The 17,958-nt window shown below is 32.9% G+C and overlaps 1 protein-coding gene across 4 annotated transcripts in view; it reads left to right on the top strand.

Annotated features, from left to right (window-relative positions):
• The window catches only part of LOC132708277 (protein madd-4), a 535,295-nt gene that overhangs the window by 41,708 nt on the left and 475,629 nt on the right, over window positions 1-17,958 (top strand). The gene's annotated exons all lie outside the window — the stretch shown is intronic.

Here is a 17,958-nt window from a genome sequence, read left to right as displayed (position 1 = left end):
ATTGATTCAAGTATTATTTATTTAATATATTTTTAAATAGCTGAATTGTAATAAATTTAAAAATACGGATAAATGAAGCACTGATTAAGTCTTATCAATTCGAAAAAGTCGATGACGACTTAAGATTATACATATCTTTTGTACTCAGCTTAATCATTTAAATTAAATTAATTTAAAGAAACATTATGCTTTACCAAAATAGACCACAATCGGGCCTGGGAATGTTTGACACGCACATTGATTTAGTTTGACGAGAGGCTGTTAGGTTATATAGCTAGAAAATGTGCAGAGTTGACCGATATTTGTTCCAACTTTCAAAAAGTTTTCATTTCGTATAGTGATTTCGAATCCACAGTACAGCACCTACAGAGATCGCTTGGAAAGGGTTCCAAATAAACTGCTAAAATGTATCTCATAGTTTATATAAATTTTCTTTTACTTTTATTCACTGTTGATCTTGTAATTGGTCTTTCTCGATATTCAGTTTCTTTATAGACAAAAATGTAACAATTAAGGAGACGGCTTACCTGTTCATTTCAAAATAAAATTACCGCTCATAAAATGAAAGGGATAGGGATAGGGTATTCAAAAATGAATTTAAAAATATTGTTTCATTTAAAACAAATATTTGTTCCATATTTTAACCATTTTTTGTTTTATTTGTTATTAAATTTTTATGTAAATTGTCTAGTTGTTTTAGGTTCGTCCGTAGTGTCTCGAATTTTTACCAAATAAATAAACAAATTAATTTGGTTTTAAAATATTAAGATCTTTGCGATTTCTATAGGGGCATTTGAACAATATTTCTTTGAAATCGAGTGAAGCAATTATTAAGTCTAGTCCATCTAAGTATATTAATCAAATCTATTTCTTTAAATCAAGCTGTACCAAGAAAAAAGTTAGGAAAAACCTTAAAAGATCAAGTATTTCCATTTTGTTTTGAAAATTTGCATATTTATAGAAAACTCTAGAGGAAACTACTTTGTCCAATAAAGCTTAACGATATTTTGTAAAATAACCCAATTTTTGATATTGTTTATAAAAAGTAATAATTTTCTCATTAATAAAAAAGTGACAACACGGTATATTAGTGTGCGGGTATCTTTTCCGAACAACTCTACGCCTTTGACTTTGCCCACGTTTGGTGGACAAGGGCTTAATTTATTATACCTCGTCGGTTATAAATTGCATCGGAAAACTTAAAACAATTTGTCTCCCAAAATCCGGACGTTTAATACATACATCTATACACGTATCGGCCGACAGGAATTTCTTAAAGTTTAAATTGGGTAATGGAAGGGGGAACCTCCAATTAAAATCCCATATCCGCCCGCGCGAGACAAATTTCGATAATAAATAAGCTCGAAAACGGAATCCGAGAAACGAATAATTTCTCTTATCCCAATCAGTTTTCTGATGTTGAAAATTTAGGATGTTGGTGTACATACCGGGGGCATATGATGAGGCCCATGATGATGTTTTTAATTTTTCGAAATAAGAATATTATGAAATTTATTTTATCGAATCTTAATAAATGGCAAGTAAATAAGAATAAATACCGGTGAAACAGTGTCGTTTTGAGATTGTGTGACATTTTCCTTTCTTTGATATTTTAATCTCGAAATAAGATATCGAGATCTGGTCATTAAAGTATTCAGACTATCTTACTTATACTGTTGCATTTAACTTTTAGAGAATTTGGAAATTTTCTGCTACTATATTAAAGAGCGTGCTCTAATGACATCGCTAAGAACTGAACATATCACAGGTAAAATGAGCTTAATAGTTTTGATAGTTTAATAGTTCAAAAGAAACGAAAAATTCGTTAAAAAGTTTGTTTAGGAAATCAAGAAGGAGCGCAATTCAGGTTTACGCTTAATTAAATTCGTTATAAGAAGAAGAACTACAAGTTTTTTGATTTTTAGCACTTGCTTAGCACAATTTTGGTCCAAAATTTTTGTTGGACGGTCCTCCGTGATGTCTGGGACATAATTTCATTCAAAAATCAAATACAGTACTACTTTAAAATAACCAATTATGCAGCTATCAAGCGGGCGGAAAGTGTCACTTTAAGGCGCCAGTTTCGTTACCTACAATCTCGAGCCACTTTGGAAATTTTCAGTGAACGTATTCTTGCTGTTTTACAAAAATATATCCAAATACTAATAGTGTATTTTGGCGCCCTGATGCAATTTTTTTCTTAATTTATTTTACAAACACATACAATATTACAAACAACAACAAAAATATGTTTATTTATGTTACTTTCAATATATTTCAGAATTATAGCATTAAATAACATTTCTTGCCAGTATTAAAATGCAATTTTTCTTGCTTTTATTTACACAAGTTCTTCATATTGTCACATATTTCACTTTCTATTGAAACTAGTGATCCAGCAAATCTTCCTTCAAATAAGTTTTGATTAGTTTTAATTGCGAAAAGCAGCGTTCACTACTAGAGACTGAAACAGGGAGTGTGAGTAAAATTTTTGTAGCATTGCTCAATTTTGTGTCACTAAAATCTTAATTTCATGAAGAAATTCTGTTTTTTTCTTCAAAGAAACTTCCACATGCAACTGTAATACTATTTACATACACTTCTGTTGGTTTCTTTCGAGTTTAACTGAAACTGTTAAGTTAAGCTCTGAAGAAGCCAACAGGATGATTGGCGAAACGTCAGCAAGTTCTATTCATCGAGAACCAACGCAGCAGGAAGATTTGTAATTGTAATAGTAATTCTGGATTTACTCAAATCGTCGATGGAAGCCTCATCAATCGTCATAAAATTTACTTCATGGCAGAATAATAACGATTTCACGGTCAGCTGAGGACAAAAGTAAAATCGTCATTATCTTACCATATTGAAATTTACAAAAGTCCGATTACAGTCTACAACTGTTTTCATTGTTGTTTAAATATTGTGTAAATTAAGGCGTCCTTAAAGCTCGTGGCTGCGATGCACTCGTCTATTAATCACTGATTTGGAGTGACATTTTTTCCGCATCTTTCATATAGACACCCTGGATATGTTTATGTAAACATTTTTGTCTTTAAACTATAATATAAACTATAAGTCATCCCATAAAGATTGGCAGAATACTTTTTTAACACCCACTCAATAATACAAGATTGATTAACTACGTCTCCTATTTTTAGGAAAATTTTATCAATGACCTTTGGATTTGTGTACCGAATGGTCGTGACCGACTAAAGGTAAATTTCTGTGGCAGAGAAAATCGATTTGTCAGACTACGCGGTTTGCCCAAGTTTGTCTTGTTCTCCGTGTTTACGAGCAATAAACATGCCGTTAATTAATACGTAAAGTTTAGCGTTAATTGTGAATTGTAGGGGGTGGCTAATTAATTGTTCTTCCCGTTTACCTGTTCTTGTTTAGCACTTTCCTACACTGAAAAAATATTTTTAGAAATTACCTAATTAGAAATGAAACAAACAAACCAATACGTCATATATTGAAGATAATTTTTTAAATACGTAATTTTTTATATAATGTGTTTTTCGATTTTTTATCAAGTTTGCAGAATGGCATTTTGAAATTCGAGTGAAATTGTAATTGTAATTTAAAAAATCGCGTGGGAATTAAAACAGAGCTTTTTCAAATATTTACAATCCAGCCACAGGGTCTGAAAGCAACAAAAACTCGGCTGAATTAAACCTAAACTTAAAAACAAAATTTGCAGAACTTTGGCATCGAAGTTTAGATAAAAACATGTATGTGCAATATAATATATAAATTTACTCTAATAGTCATCGCATTGTCTGCGTATTCCTGTTGTATTAATTTTCACCAATTTATTCCAGAGTTTGTTCTATAATTAGTTCTATGAAATCCATCTTAAAAGAGCAAATTAGTCCTTGAGGAACCTTCGGAAATTCCAGATCAAGCGTAGCCTCCAAACACTAAGTAATTAAAAATTGGATCTACCGCACTCAAAATAAGAACTCCATCCAGACTTTATAAGATCTTGTCAGGTTCTAAAATACAATTGTATCACGGAAAGAACATAAGATTGCTTTCGAGAAATCCACGGTGGGCGGGGCAAGTTCGTGTATTTTGAAAAGAAACCGCTTCGCAGTTTCTTGTCCTAGAGAGAGACATTGTTCTTCTATCGTGCTCCTGCGGACCACTATAGAACTTTCGCTGTATAAAGTGACTTTCGCATTTCGCCGAAGTTCAAAATTACGATAAACTTTTGGTTGATATAAAAATGTATACTGTTAATTGCAATTTAAAATTGTATTTTTTCAAATATCTCACGTACCTTGTATGATAGACGAAAACCGAAACTCTCTCTCTACACAGTTTACTGTTCAAATATAATTATCCCATCTTCAAAAGTTTGTCATTTATCGTTAATAATTTACCCACATATACGGAAATTTTTATTTATTACCCTGGATCTCCCACTTTTCGTGGTATATGAATTTCTCTTGTTTTCTGAAACCATAATAGAAAATGACGTCATCGCGTCTAGATTGAGTGCCAGAAATTGCGACGTCTATATGAATTTTTCGACCAGCATGTGTTAGGTAGAAACCGTAAACCAATTGGCCATATTTTTTAGGAATTTTGATTTTAGAGTCTTTAGAGATTGGTCTATAATTGAAAAACCCTGCACGTAATTGAAAAAATCTTTGAAATATATAGTACGGGATCTTTCGCGTCTTCTGGTAAAACAATTTTGCCGATCCAGTAAATAGTTTTCCAGAAAATTTGTTTTTTCTAACAAAAACAAAATTTTCAAGAATTTTTAAAAAATACTTGGCAAATCTTGATTGATTGCTCCCTGTTTCTATGGTTCAGATGTGGGTGTGAACTTTCACCTCTCTGCTAAGTTTGAAGTCGATAGGTACAAATTTGCAATACCTATTACATTTTTGATTATTTCACGGAACACCCGGTACAATATGGGAAAGCCTAAAATACAAAAGTATTAGCAGTCCATACTGACTATATGGTCGGGTGAAAGAAACTGACAACTGAAAGACATCCTTGTTGTTAAGGTCAATTATCTTTATAAGGAGAACCTAATTTTCAGTCTTTTGCAAAGTGCCGACGCACCCTGTACATTTTTGAAAAATTATTAAGAATAAAAGTTTTAAACCAGGATCTCGCGCTTCTTTTGGTTCAATAATTTTTTTGATCGTGTGTACCGTTTTTGAGAAATGATTTTTTTCTCGAAACCCTGCAAATTCGTTTTTTAAATCTTTAAAAATACTTCCCGACCTGCCAGCCTTTCAAATTTCAATAGGGGCCAAGGTACCAAATGTTATTTGTCCGCTAAATTTGAAGTCGATGGCTGCAAATTTCGGATACTTATCGTGTTTCAATGCGATGTACGAAAAACAGACGAAAATCGCGAAAAAAGGATAGACGCCAATTTTCCTTCGCGGCCATTTTCTCCAGGCTAATGTGTCTCGTGGCCTGCTGAAGAGGAGAAAAATTTCAGCATCCTAGCTCCAATGGTTCCGAAGTTATTCGCGTTTTTATGAAGCGTCGATAGAAAACAGAGAACGGAGAACAGACAAAATTCAAATTTTTTTTTGACGGTGTTCATATCTGTACATCAATGGACGTCACCTAGGGCCAACAGTTGCCGAGATATGAGTTTCGTTGCCAAGCGAAGATTTAAAACAAAAATTAAAATCTATACTCGATGAAAAAAATATTCTACTAGTAAACTAACCAACTAAATAACTAAGTAGTTCTCCTAATTAAAATTTTCTGCTATACTTTAATAGTAACCGTAAGTATCATGTACTGTTTATCGTAGTCAGCGTAAAAACACATCGCGTCGCCGTCGGCAAGAAAGGAACCTGTAATTAGGGCGCGCGCGCGCGGTTCAATTAAACGGAAAATCGACAAACAATACGAATTAAACACGAATCGGGTTAAAATTTAAAGTAAATCTAATAATCATATTCCGCCGAAAGCGCAAATAATGCGCACGGCTTTTTAACCTTCCCAAAGGGACTTTCAATCGGATTCTGGTAATTGGATTTTATTGCGTGGGGCAGCGCTGCGGTCGCAACTAAACGAATTAAAATTGGGTCCCACTCGGTTAATTATTTCGAGTGGGGGTGTCCGGGGGTGGGGGTGGGGGTGTCACACGTGCACATCTGGCTATAAAACTCTTGTATAAACTGTGACCAACGTTAAGGGGGTGTAATATCGTGGATAGAGTCTTAGAGCTACAAGTTTACTTAGTTTTGATGTAATGATGGATCTCTTAATTGAAATTATAGGCACTTGAGATTTACTAAGTGGAATCTGGTCACATGCAAAAAAAAAGAAAAAAATGACTATTTTTAGTTAGCGACAGGGTAAAGTATTATTTATGATTTATGTTTATGTTCATGATTTTTTATGGAGAGGCTTCAATATAACGAGCTTCCCTTTTTGATACACTTTCAATGTCTTAAATTAACCACCATTTGCTGTCCTTGAGGATTTAAAAAGTCTATTGCTCTCCATTTCACTCCAGATTTTCGCGTAAAGCTTGTTTGACACTAAATAAACCTTCATCTCAGTAGACAGAGCAATTGCATTTGCTACCTACATTTTAAAAACAAATACATATAATAATGCAGTGATTGTGAAAAGTTTGAAACGAAGCATTTCGCCACAAAGCCTAAGATTCAAAGCTTGAGGTACAATATAGCATAGCAAAGTAAAATGTTGATATTTATTGCAATAATTATCATTCTAGGTTGCTTTTTAATATGTTTTATTTTATTGTTTATTTTATTTGTTTCACATTTTGAGATTGTAATATAATATATAAACTAAACAAACCTGTCTGCACAGTTAACATAAATTAGTTCAATTATTTACAAGCACTTGTGATGAAGGTCATGATAGTTAAAGGCACGTATGATGTAATTAATACAAGCTTCTTTCAATATTAGTAGTTAAATATCTCAAAAGAATTTTACCAGCACCCCTAAAAATCATTAGTATTCAGCGATCCTCAAACCGGATGGTCTATTTGAAAAATTGTAGTGCCGCTATAGGAGGCTGTGGTCTCTATTTTGCAAATATTTTGAAGGTTTCAGCTTGAGCTATTTTAGGGATAAAAATTACTTGTTAGACGATTTAAAACGAAAATGAGACTGTCTTTCAACCGTTTGCATCTTTTGAATATGGTGGTGTATCATATTGCCAACTTCATACAGTTGGCTATATATATTCAAACAGGGTTTATAATCATATTTGGTCTGTTATTATTCAAACGAACCTATCCCAATTAACTAGATCATGCGTTGCACTCTCGTAAAGGGCCAGCCATGCCCGTAAGGTGTACCTCTACGAGTTTTATAATGCAAGTTGAGTAGAAAATAAAGCCAGGGTTTTGTAGAACGCGTGTTTTAATCGTGAGCTTTACCTCGGGGCGCTACGTAGATGGTCACGGCCAGTTGGTTATCACCATGTTACGTCATGAAATTTCAGTTATCGTATAGGGGTTGTGTTTACAACATAATGAATATTTTGTAAAATATATAAATGTGTAAGAGAACGGGGTCCTCTCGAGGTGAGGTGGGCAGCACGAAAACACGGAACAGTCTTCTTACTATTTTACTGAGTTTGCGATGTCTTTAACAATTAGATTTTTTTTTTAAAGGAGAATTTCTTCTGTCGAACTTTTATTTTTTGAAAATTTACACACATCAGTACAACTAATTTTTCTTAAGTTTAGGTGTTTTTGAAATTTTAATTTAATTTTAATATAAATTGTGTAATTAACTTATAATTATGAATTTTACTTGTCTTAAAATTAGCTCTATTGGCGTGTCTATTGACAATATTGTTTATTGACACATGAGGATATGCATAACATTTATAGTAGAAAATAGTTTTTAAATCTAATTGTTTAATATCTTTTCTGTCCTCTTGATAAAATTTGGATTGATTCATTGATTTTACTGCATGTTCTTGTTGTAATATTTTTGCACTTTTGGCCTTGAATGTAAAATAAGTTTATCATATCCTCGTTTGAGTATCTATTCGCCATATCAAAATAACACAAATTAGCAGATAAAATAAAATGTTTGTTAATTATTATCTAATTGAACTATTAAACTATATAGCCAAGGCAACTAACTACTAAAATTGGCATTATTCTAGTTTTTTGCTGTTAACTCAAAAACGGTTGAAAATGGGTATGGTATATCATAATACTTTTAGATCAAGAAATCGTTCTTTTTATTGCTGTCATAAAATACATTTAAAATGGTCGTTTAATTTAGTGTGCATAATTTTGTAAACACTCTGCATGCAATAGCTTAAATCTTATATTATGTTATGTGACAGTGTTCCCTTGGCAAGCTACAAACAAAATTTGATTGTTGCTTAAAGCAAAACTATCTAAACAGTAATTTTTATCTCCAAAATACATCAGCATAGCTACAACGTATTCACATACGAAGTTTGCATCAAATCCAATTTAAAATTTCGAAAGTTGGTGCCTGGTTCGAGTATAGTGGCCAATGCTGCAATGTTACAAATATTTTAAAAATTCTCCATTTGACTCTAATAGATCAGAGTTTAGAGAATCCTGTATAGCAAATAAAAGGTGATGTAATTCCGTATTAATTTAATTAATTTAATTAATTGCTGTGCAACAGAATGGCCAAAATAACATAAGTTTCCAAAGTTTTCCAAAAAGTACCGGAAACGTCCAAAATGACGCGGCAGTGTACGTATTAAATGAACAACAAACATGTTAATATAAATGCTGACTTAGATCAAAATGTACAAATCGATTTAATGTATACTGACTCTGCAAAGGTGTTTGACTGGGTGCCTGTCGTATTGCATTGTCTTTTAAAAAAAATAGCTGCCTTCAATTTTGATAATTATCTTATTAATGTTGTGACTGAAAGAAAACAATATGTAGTTTCTAATAATTATGAGTATTTAATATATGTTGTCTTATCAGGAGTCCTAGTTTGGGTCTTGTACTCTTCCTGCTTTTTACAAAAAAAAGATCTTTGATGATGACCTTGCCGAGAATTTTACATTAAAGTACATCCTATTAAGTAAAGAAAACCGACTTTACTTTAATGTAAAAATATGCTTTGTTATTATATTTTCAAATAAAATATAATAATAATTAATAATATTTTTTTAGAGAGGAAGGATTTAGTTAGCGACCTGGGGTTGTTGTGAGCTGAGAAATCCCAACGTAATAAAAATTTTATATAATTCCTACGTGCCATCGAATTTGGAATACTGCAACATAATATGGGTCAAGAATTATCGATATTTTTAATGAAGAAATTGAAACAAACCAAATTAATTTTGTAACAATTTAAAATGAGTGTATATATATTCGTAGTATACGAAATTGATTAGTTTGGAACGCACAATACATCACCTCTCCGGCAGAAGTGTTTGCATCAATATTATATGATTGCCTTCTGCTTAATAACAGTTTATTTTTTTCTGTCCCTAGGACATTACCTAGGTACAACTGAAACTGCTTCTATTTACCTAAGGCCAAAACTCATATAATAAATTTTTTACCCAATGTATAGAATGCAGAATGTTGTCAACCTTGTTTATAGATTTATCGCTATCGCTATTTACAAATTTGCTGACGTTTCGCGAATCATCCTGTTGGCTTCTTCAGAGCTTAACTGAAACATTCACTTGTTTCGTAAAAATTTGGAAGCAGTGTTTTTTCTTGATTGTTTTGACTTATGTTTTCTATCTATCATTAATATTAATTTAAAGCATTGAAAATAGCTTACATTTTTTGTTGTTTATAGTTTGCTTGCTTTTCGTTAGTGAAATTATTGTTGTGTGCCTTGTTTTGTAAATTGAATGGTGTCTGAAGTCTTAGGGGAAACCAATGAAGCAAATGATTGTGGTAGCTCACATTTAACTGAATCCAAAAAATGAAAAAAAAACAACAGTTTAAGTGTAAACAGATTTGTTCAAGAAACATTAACCCATGCCGACAGAAAAATTCATACTCCTTTTATCAGATGCAGCACCTTATACGGTTAAGGCTGAGACCATTTTCCATTGGTAAATGATATCATTAATCAAGTAAAAATTGTCCAAATATTCCATTATCACCACAACCAGTAATAACTCGCTGACGAACTTGGTTAGCCGCTGCTATATCTTATGCTGAGAACTTTGAATCAGTTAAAAAATTATCGAAGATCTAATTGACTCATCTTCTGTCGCTCTAATAAATGCAAAAACTCTTTCGCTAACCCAACAGTGACATAAAATTTAATATTTATAGAAACAAATGCTTCTTTTGTACTTATAGCACTGAAATTGCAGGCTATCTCTCTTCCTTTGACATCATTCAAAAAGTTGCGGGTACTGTTTTGGCTGAGGTTATAAAAAAATTATGTCAGAAATTAATAATAACACAGGCTTCATTATCCTAAAAACGATTTTTGAAGTTTTCATAGGCAATTTCAGGTCGCAACAAACCATAATTAGAAAAAAAGTTAATTCCAAAACTAAAATACTGTCCGAGAATGTCTGCAAATGCGATTTTTTTCATTTTTAAACATTTGTTTACAGATAAAAGACACAATCTCCTTTTGGGAAATTTTGACAAATAGTCAGTTATCAATTGTTTTTATAACTGCAGAAAATGTTTTTTTAGTTTACAAGTTGTATATTGTGCAAGTTGCTATTATCTGGATGTATCAATGGTATTGTTCAACTATCAATTGTTGTATACATTTTTTTTTTATAATACCAAGTAATATTTTGTCACTCTAAGATATCTGTGTTTTGTGTATATCTACGAATAAAAATTTTTTTCGTATATTCAAATAGGTCTGTATCATAGGTAAAAAATTATAGGATTTCTCAAGAATTGGCTTAATTATAAAGAAATAGTTCTGGCTTTAATTAAAATAATATTAATGTTCATAATTTTTCAAATAATAAAAATGCGTATTTGTGTTTTTTGCTTATTTGTTTTTTCCGCTTGCTTTTTTCTGCTCCTTACTCGTAAAAACTCTTTATATTATTTCTGGAAGTACTTTCAGCAAATGTTTTTTTTTTTGCTGACTTTGTGAAACAGTCAAATATCGTTAACCGTGGGATGCTTTGCCGGTGACTTTGTGGACGTTGATGTTTGTTTTGAAAAAATACACCCCTGATGAAATTTAGTCCAAAAACGTGGGAGTACCATTAACCCGGCATTCTCTTGTTACGTCCGTTACCCGTCTAATCTTCGGCCATAGAATCATAGAAAATCATCGATTGACGACCCACGCGAAGCGTCCGTTCATAATGAGCGTAAACACAAAAGCGACCCAAAAAAAAAATCCACCCGTAACGTGATTAAACGACCCTTTAAAATGACACGCATTGTGTAAGAACGCGGCGACTTTTTGTAAAACGTTTGTATCAATTTATAAGGCGGCAATGGTGTCTGCGTTTATAATTAAATTGGTTACGCGTTGTAAAACATCGACCACCGACATGATGGTGAACCTGAATATCGTCCGCCGGAAATGTTGGTTTTATAATTTTTTATAAACAAGAAAATTATTAACCTTGAACGTGATAGCCTCTAAATAGTAGCACTTTCTTCTAACATTTTACAGAACTTCTGAACTGTTCACCTAGGGTTTCTGATGGGGATTACTCGAGTTCTGCTCTTTAAAAAGCTTTTTGCATGAAAGGTAATTGAAAATTGTTTTGAAATATGACTGGTCTACGACGTTGAATTTTATAGGCAGTTGGTACATGATCCTAGAGTTTTCAACTATCTATATTCCATAAATCTGCGATAGAGTTCTTGAAGTAGCACCCTCAATTTTATCTCGATCCATTTCGAGCAGTTACTTTGCAATGACAAGGAAAACACAAACCGCTCGGCAAAGGCATCATACATAGTAGCCACTTTTACAAATGACGTTAAAAAGTTAAAATTTTCTCAGTACAAAAATTACACTTAATATTTGTTAGTAATAGTAACTAGTATATTAATCCTAACTTCGTTCATCAAGCGAGGAACCATTAAAATAAATTTAGCACTAATTCAATATTAAAATTGAGAAAACAACGGTAGGCGGTAAATTCAAAATTCAAAAATTTGAAACAAAACTGATATTGGTGACGCACATGCGTCATCAAGCGAAAGGTATGCTTACTTTTTGTGATCCGTATGTGTTAGCATGTGAGCTCTTAAAATTGAACTGGAGTGGAATGCGTTATTGCAGATTTCACACTAGTAGGGTTTTTCTGCGGAATGTTGGCGGCAGTGGATGGTCAAATTGTGGCTATATCGGAATGTTTTGCCACAGTCGGTACACATGTACTTTTTCTCCATTGTATGGCTTCTGAGATGAATTCTCAAACTGAATTTTCGAGCAAAAGATTTACCGCATATTTTATAAGTATGTGGTTTTTCAGCTACAAACAAAAACTGATGCTGAATTCCCTTTCTTGAATTATTCAAGACATCACATTTTCATACTTGCGAAAATCTCAAAATTTGGTACTTCCAATCATTTTAGTATATGTAACAAGTTTTTAAAAGTGTAGTATACTTTGAGTAAGTCAGTCATTCCTGTCATTTTCCAAATCAATATTAAATGGCAGCATTGCGATGCCATCAGCATTGAAGGATGTAATTAAAATAAGAAAAATCTTTTTTTGCAAGTCTTAATAAAAAGTTCAACAATAAACGAGGAGCCTTTATACAAAATTAGATGGACCTTCTTATAAATTTATTTTTGCGAATACGAACACACTTGGATTTGGATGCTGGTTTTGAACTACGTATTCTTATACAAACTAAAAATTCATAAAAACTTACAAACATACTCTAAAAATTATGGAAACAGTGTAAAGTGTTTAAAAAATCATGCACCTTCTCTAGGCTGGATGAAGATATTTTTCAAACATCAAGAAACTGTTTCCAGGTATTAATTTTCTGAATTAAGCAAAAACCTTCAGCAGTTTTACATGATACATTGCATAGCATATACGAAAACAGTTACAGGTACTGCAATCCCTAATTAAATTCTAATTTGAACTTAACATACACTTATGTATAATCATATGTTTTCTAAGACTTCATGCAAATATTACAAATGGCTGGATCTACCCCTCTATGTTGTCTCATATGCAGTTTCTGATCAAAGATATTTTTACAGATTTTCCCGCACACATCACAAGAGTATTTGAGCTCCTTTCTAAAATTTGCTACATTATTGCCAACTTAATGTCGCTTATCACATTTACCTATGAGTGTACAAATGTCTTTTTAGAGAATTTTTCTTATATTGCTTGTTCCACTACTAACATTTTTGGTGCAAATGTGACAAAAATGTAAATCATCTTTGGGGTGAAATGTATCATTATGTACCTCTTGCAGCTGATTATCAACAAAACTCAAGCTGCATATACTATAAAAAACTTTAAAATGACTTTTATAAAAAATATATAACTTTTTGCATGAAAGGTAATTGAAAATTGGTCTACGACGTTGAATTTTATAGGCCGTTGGTACATGATCCTAGAGTTTTCTTCTATCTATATTCCATAAATCTGCGGTAGAGTTCTTGAATTGGCATCCTCAATTTTATCTGGATCCATTTCGGGCATTTACTTTGTAATGACAAGGAAAACACAAACCGTTCGGCAAAGTCATCATACATAGTAGCTACTTTTACAATGGGCAAAACTCTCACTAAGAAAGATGCAAAGCTTTCACGTAAAGAAAATTATTCGTTCTCGCATATAGGGAAACACCGGAATCATTACTTACAAACGGTAAGAATAATGTAATTCCGAACCCAACGGGCCTGATTTACGAGGGAAACCTTTTGCTCGAAGGTGGTCGAATAACTCGCTTTCTATGCCGCTACAAATGTGCTGACTTTCGACTATAAGATTTGAATATTTCCAGGTAATGGCCCTTTTATCAGCTATTTTAATAAAGTGTGCTTTTGGATTTTGCCAATCTTATCTTCTCCGCACCCGCTCTGTCTCGTCTAGGAATTGGCCCGGGCATCTTTTTGGTAAATTTACTCGCAAACGGTGTTTTAGATTATTATTTAACTTGATACGACTTGGATTTAACGTTTATGAGAAAATTCCGAGCAATCTAGGAACGGGAGTGAAACTTCCCAAAGGTGCTGACATATTCCGCAACCTTATAAATACGGCTATTCTGAGTCAGATTTTATGGTATGAGTGGTATGGTCTGTTCATAGATATAAGAAAGTGACTAATTGCTTTTGGGTGGTCATTAACATACAATGCAGCAAGATTATTACCTAAAGTTTCGGAATTTAACTTCAGGTAAAATTGTGGTCCGCAATAGAAAATAATTTTATACCTACCTGTGTTTAATATTCTTTGGTTTGGTATACTACTTAGTTTAAGTTTATTAGTAATCATTCTTATTTTGTGTGTAATACAGCGTGTGTTCAATCGTGTGCGAATTATGCAAAATATGTGCGGAAAATTGTGAATAATCCCATTTCAGCGAGGAAAAAAAGAAGCGATGCTGACATTTTCTGGAGTGTAGATGAAAGTGATCAAGATATAATACGGCGTAAAATTTACCAACTATATTAATATTAATTAGGAGGCTTGAAGAAGATGAAACCGGTGTTAAATGTGGCAGAACTACCTTACACCCAAACACATGGGTTTTAGATTTTAAAAAATTGACAAAAGGCAGGTTTTAATGGAATCTTTTAGAATTCGGAAATGGCGACTGGAATATCTAGAAAAAATTAGCATTTACAGAGAACAACAAAGTTTGGATGAAACCTGGTTCGACACTTATGATACTCCGAAAAAGGGTTTGGGTTGACTCAACTGATAAGTGTAAAAGAAACGCGCCATCAAAAAGAGGTTAAAGAATAACTATTTTGCATGCTGGCTCTAAAGATGGTTGGATTCCATATGGGCTTTCTCTGTCTGTTCTAGTTCCAAACATTCCTCCTAATAGCGTAATTGTAATGGACGATGCAAGTTATCACAGTAGACAGTTAACGAAAACGCCTTCCTCATATGACACAAAAGCAATAATCCAAAACTACATGTTTAATAACGACATTTATTTTCACGAAGATTAAACCAAAAAGCAATTAATTGAGGTTCTACAAATCTTGAACGTACAAAAGGAATGCGTCTGTATATTTAATCCCATTGAACATGTTTGGCACCAACTGAAATCTGCCATTCGTCGTAACAATGTTTTTCCCCGTGTTAACTCCAATGTCCTCAAACTTATAGAAACCGAAGTTTTTAACATCCCTCCACAAAGTTGGGCAAATTCTTTTAAACATATAGAAAAAGCAGAACAATCGTATATCCATATCGCAAATAATATAGAACAAATAATAATTAGAACAGGCGATGATAGCGATAGTGATACTGATATATTATGTGAATAATTTTAAGTAATTTAAGTAGGTAATAAAAATAGTTTGTAATTTTATTTTATATTTAAACATATTATAATATTATTATATATATTATAATATTGTTTACTATCTTTCCTAAGAAAACCCCAAATAATTAAATTCTAAGCAAAGTACGGACCTGTGCAGCCATATTTCATTCTTACAGCTTGACCGGGTCCTTCCTTAATTCGTATCAGTGAGTCACTTTCTTATATCTATGAACAGACTTTACTGGCTATCTGTAGTTATTGTATTCTAAAACTAAGCAGGTGAGGTGAACAGCTACTGCCAAGATCTTTATCATTAACCATTGTTAACGAATTTGAAAAAAAAAATAACTCGTTAATGAAGGTCGTATAAAAATTCAGGACATTCGTAAAATTCTTCTATTTTTTAACGATCATATTTAATCTCTCTCGAATGCGCCTTTGCAAGTGCACTGATTTGCATCCAGTCAACTTGAACTGAAAAACAATCGCAAAACTTTGTAACTCGAAAATTTTCTATAAGTTTTCTGCCGTTTTCTCTTATTTGCCTCATTTAAAATTAAATTATAAGTTTTGAAATTTAAATTCGGTAAATACTGAAACGCACGAACAATTTCTTCTTGTATGTCGCCGGTTGATTGCAGGTCCCCGAACCAAAATGGCGGGCCAGAGTTCTCATAAATTATGAATTACTCGGTATGGTATTGGTAAATATTTATTGGATGTATACGTAATTATAGCAATGTTCGTGGAGAGGAGGCAGATGAAGTCGGATCATAGAATTTCTAATTTTCCAATTCCAATCCAGTGTTCGCGGGTAAACTAATTCGATTCGAAGAATTGGTTCTACCGATCATCGGGATTAAAGCAGAATTGCTGCTTCTAGACAATGTAATACAAGTCTATTTTTCCTTATAGGTTTTTGTGAATAAACCAAAACTATTTAGTCTGCTTTTATGCTTTGGTTCTGAGTTTATTTTCATTCCATTATCCATCATGTCAGACCATTGATCCTCGAACATTGAAGACCTGAACAAATTTCGGGAATAGCCGATTTTTTGAATACTGCTATTTCTTCAAAAAATCTTTCATTCGTAGAGTTCCAAAAATAATATATTTCGATGGGTCCTATTATGAGAATTTTCTGTGTCTTCTTGGGGATTCCTTTCGGAGAATATCAAAAACTCTCCCGATACTGCTGGAAAGTGGATAATTAATAAGAATAGGATTAGGATTAATTAAGGGATAGAAGTTGGGCGAGATAAGTATATGTTTTTTCATTACGAGGCAGAACTTACAACAATCAAATTGTAGGCTATTTTGTTTTTCACGCAAAATGAAACACCATCTGTTGTTAAGTACAATACTAAATTTTAAATGAAAAAATCTTAACAAAATAGTATATTATATAAGTGCGGTTAATGACATTTTTCTACTCCCGTCTGTAAAATACTTAATTACGCACCGATCTAGCATGCGGGAAGCCCCGGATTTTACCGCACAGGTTTGGGAGCAATCGGATGTTTTCGGAGAATTTTCCACACTTTGAATTTTGACGTTTGTCAATTCTGATAGTCATGTCAGTGAATGTATTCTTGTTTTGCGAAAATGTACCCAAAAACTGACGATCGTAGAAAAAGTATAGTATGCAACACGTTCGGTAAACCGGTTATTTGCCACGAGCGGAGTGCAGCGGAGCGAGTGCTTAATAAACGAGTGATTTAAAAAGTTTACCAAATGTGTAGCATACTATAATTTTTCTATGATCGCTACTTATTGGATACGTTTTCGCAAAACAACATGAACGGTAGAATTGACAAACGTCAAAATTTAAGTCGTGCGGAAAAATCTCTGAAAATGTCTGACTGCTCCCAATCTCCGTGCGGTAAAATCTCGGAAACGTCCGAAAGGGCTTGGGTCGGTGGAACAAGAAAATCATATGGTAGTGACGTTTTCCGTATGCGAATTTGGTGTATAATTGTAAAATATCGTTTACACGAACCCAGATTGGTCTGGATTAGTTTCTTCTGTTCCTCTTTTGCAAAATTTTCAAATAATTGAAGCAGTTAATGACCGCGTATGCGCTCCACTTTGATCCTGATTCAGTTATGGACTGGTTCAGAATCTGTAACGAATCTCCCAAAATTGTTTGGTAATAATGAGGAAACACTGCCAATTAATCTACGCATATTTAACAAAAATGTTTCTCTCCTCTTTATAATTGAAAATTAAATTGCTTAATTTTTCTTTAATTCTAACACAAGTTTTAAAATTAGAAATAGGCGGTCGAGGGCTACAAGTTTTTTGAATGCCATCGGCAATTGCTCAGTGGCAAATATTAATCAATAAGTTAGACGTTGGACATACATGTATGACAAATCGATATGCTGAATTTTTTAACCGATAAATTTAAACTTTCATGCATCTAGATGACCCAGAAAAAAATAATAAAATTTGAAACCGTTATACCCACATTGAGATAACTAATTTTTACGAAGATAATGGGTTGAATTGTGTTTTTGATGATTATTGCATTAATA

This window comes from Cylas formicarius, unplaced genomic scaffold (genome assembly GCF_029955315.1).
Source record: "Cylas formicarius isolate icCylForm1 unplaced genomic scaffold, icCylForm1.1 PGA_scaffold_10__41_contigs__length_53128322, whole genome shotgun sequence".
Lineage (NCBI taxonomy): Eukaryota > Metazoa > Arthropoda > Insecta > Coleoptera > Brentidae > Cylas > Cylas formicarius.
Note: the sequence above shows the minus strand (reverse complement) of the source record. Positions and strands in the feature narration are given on the sequence as shown.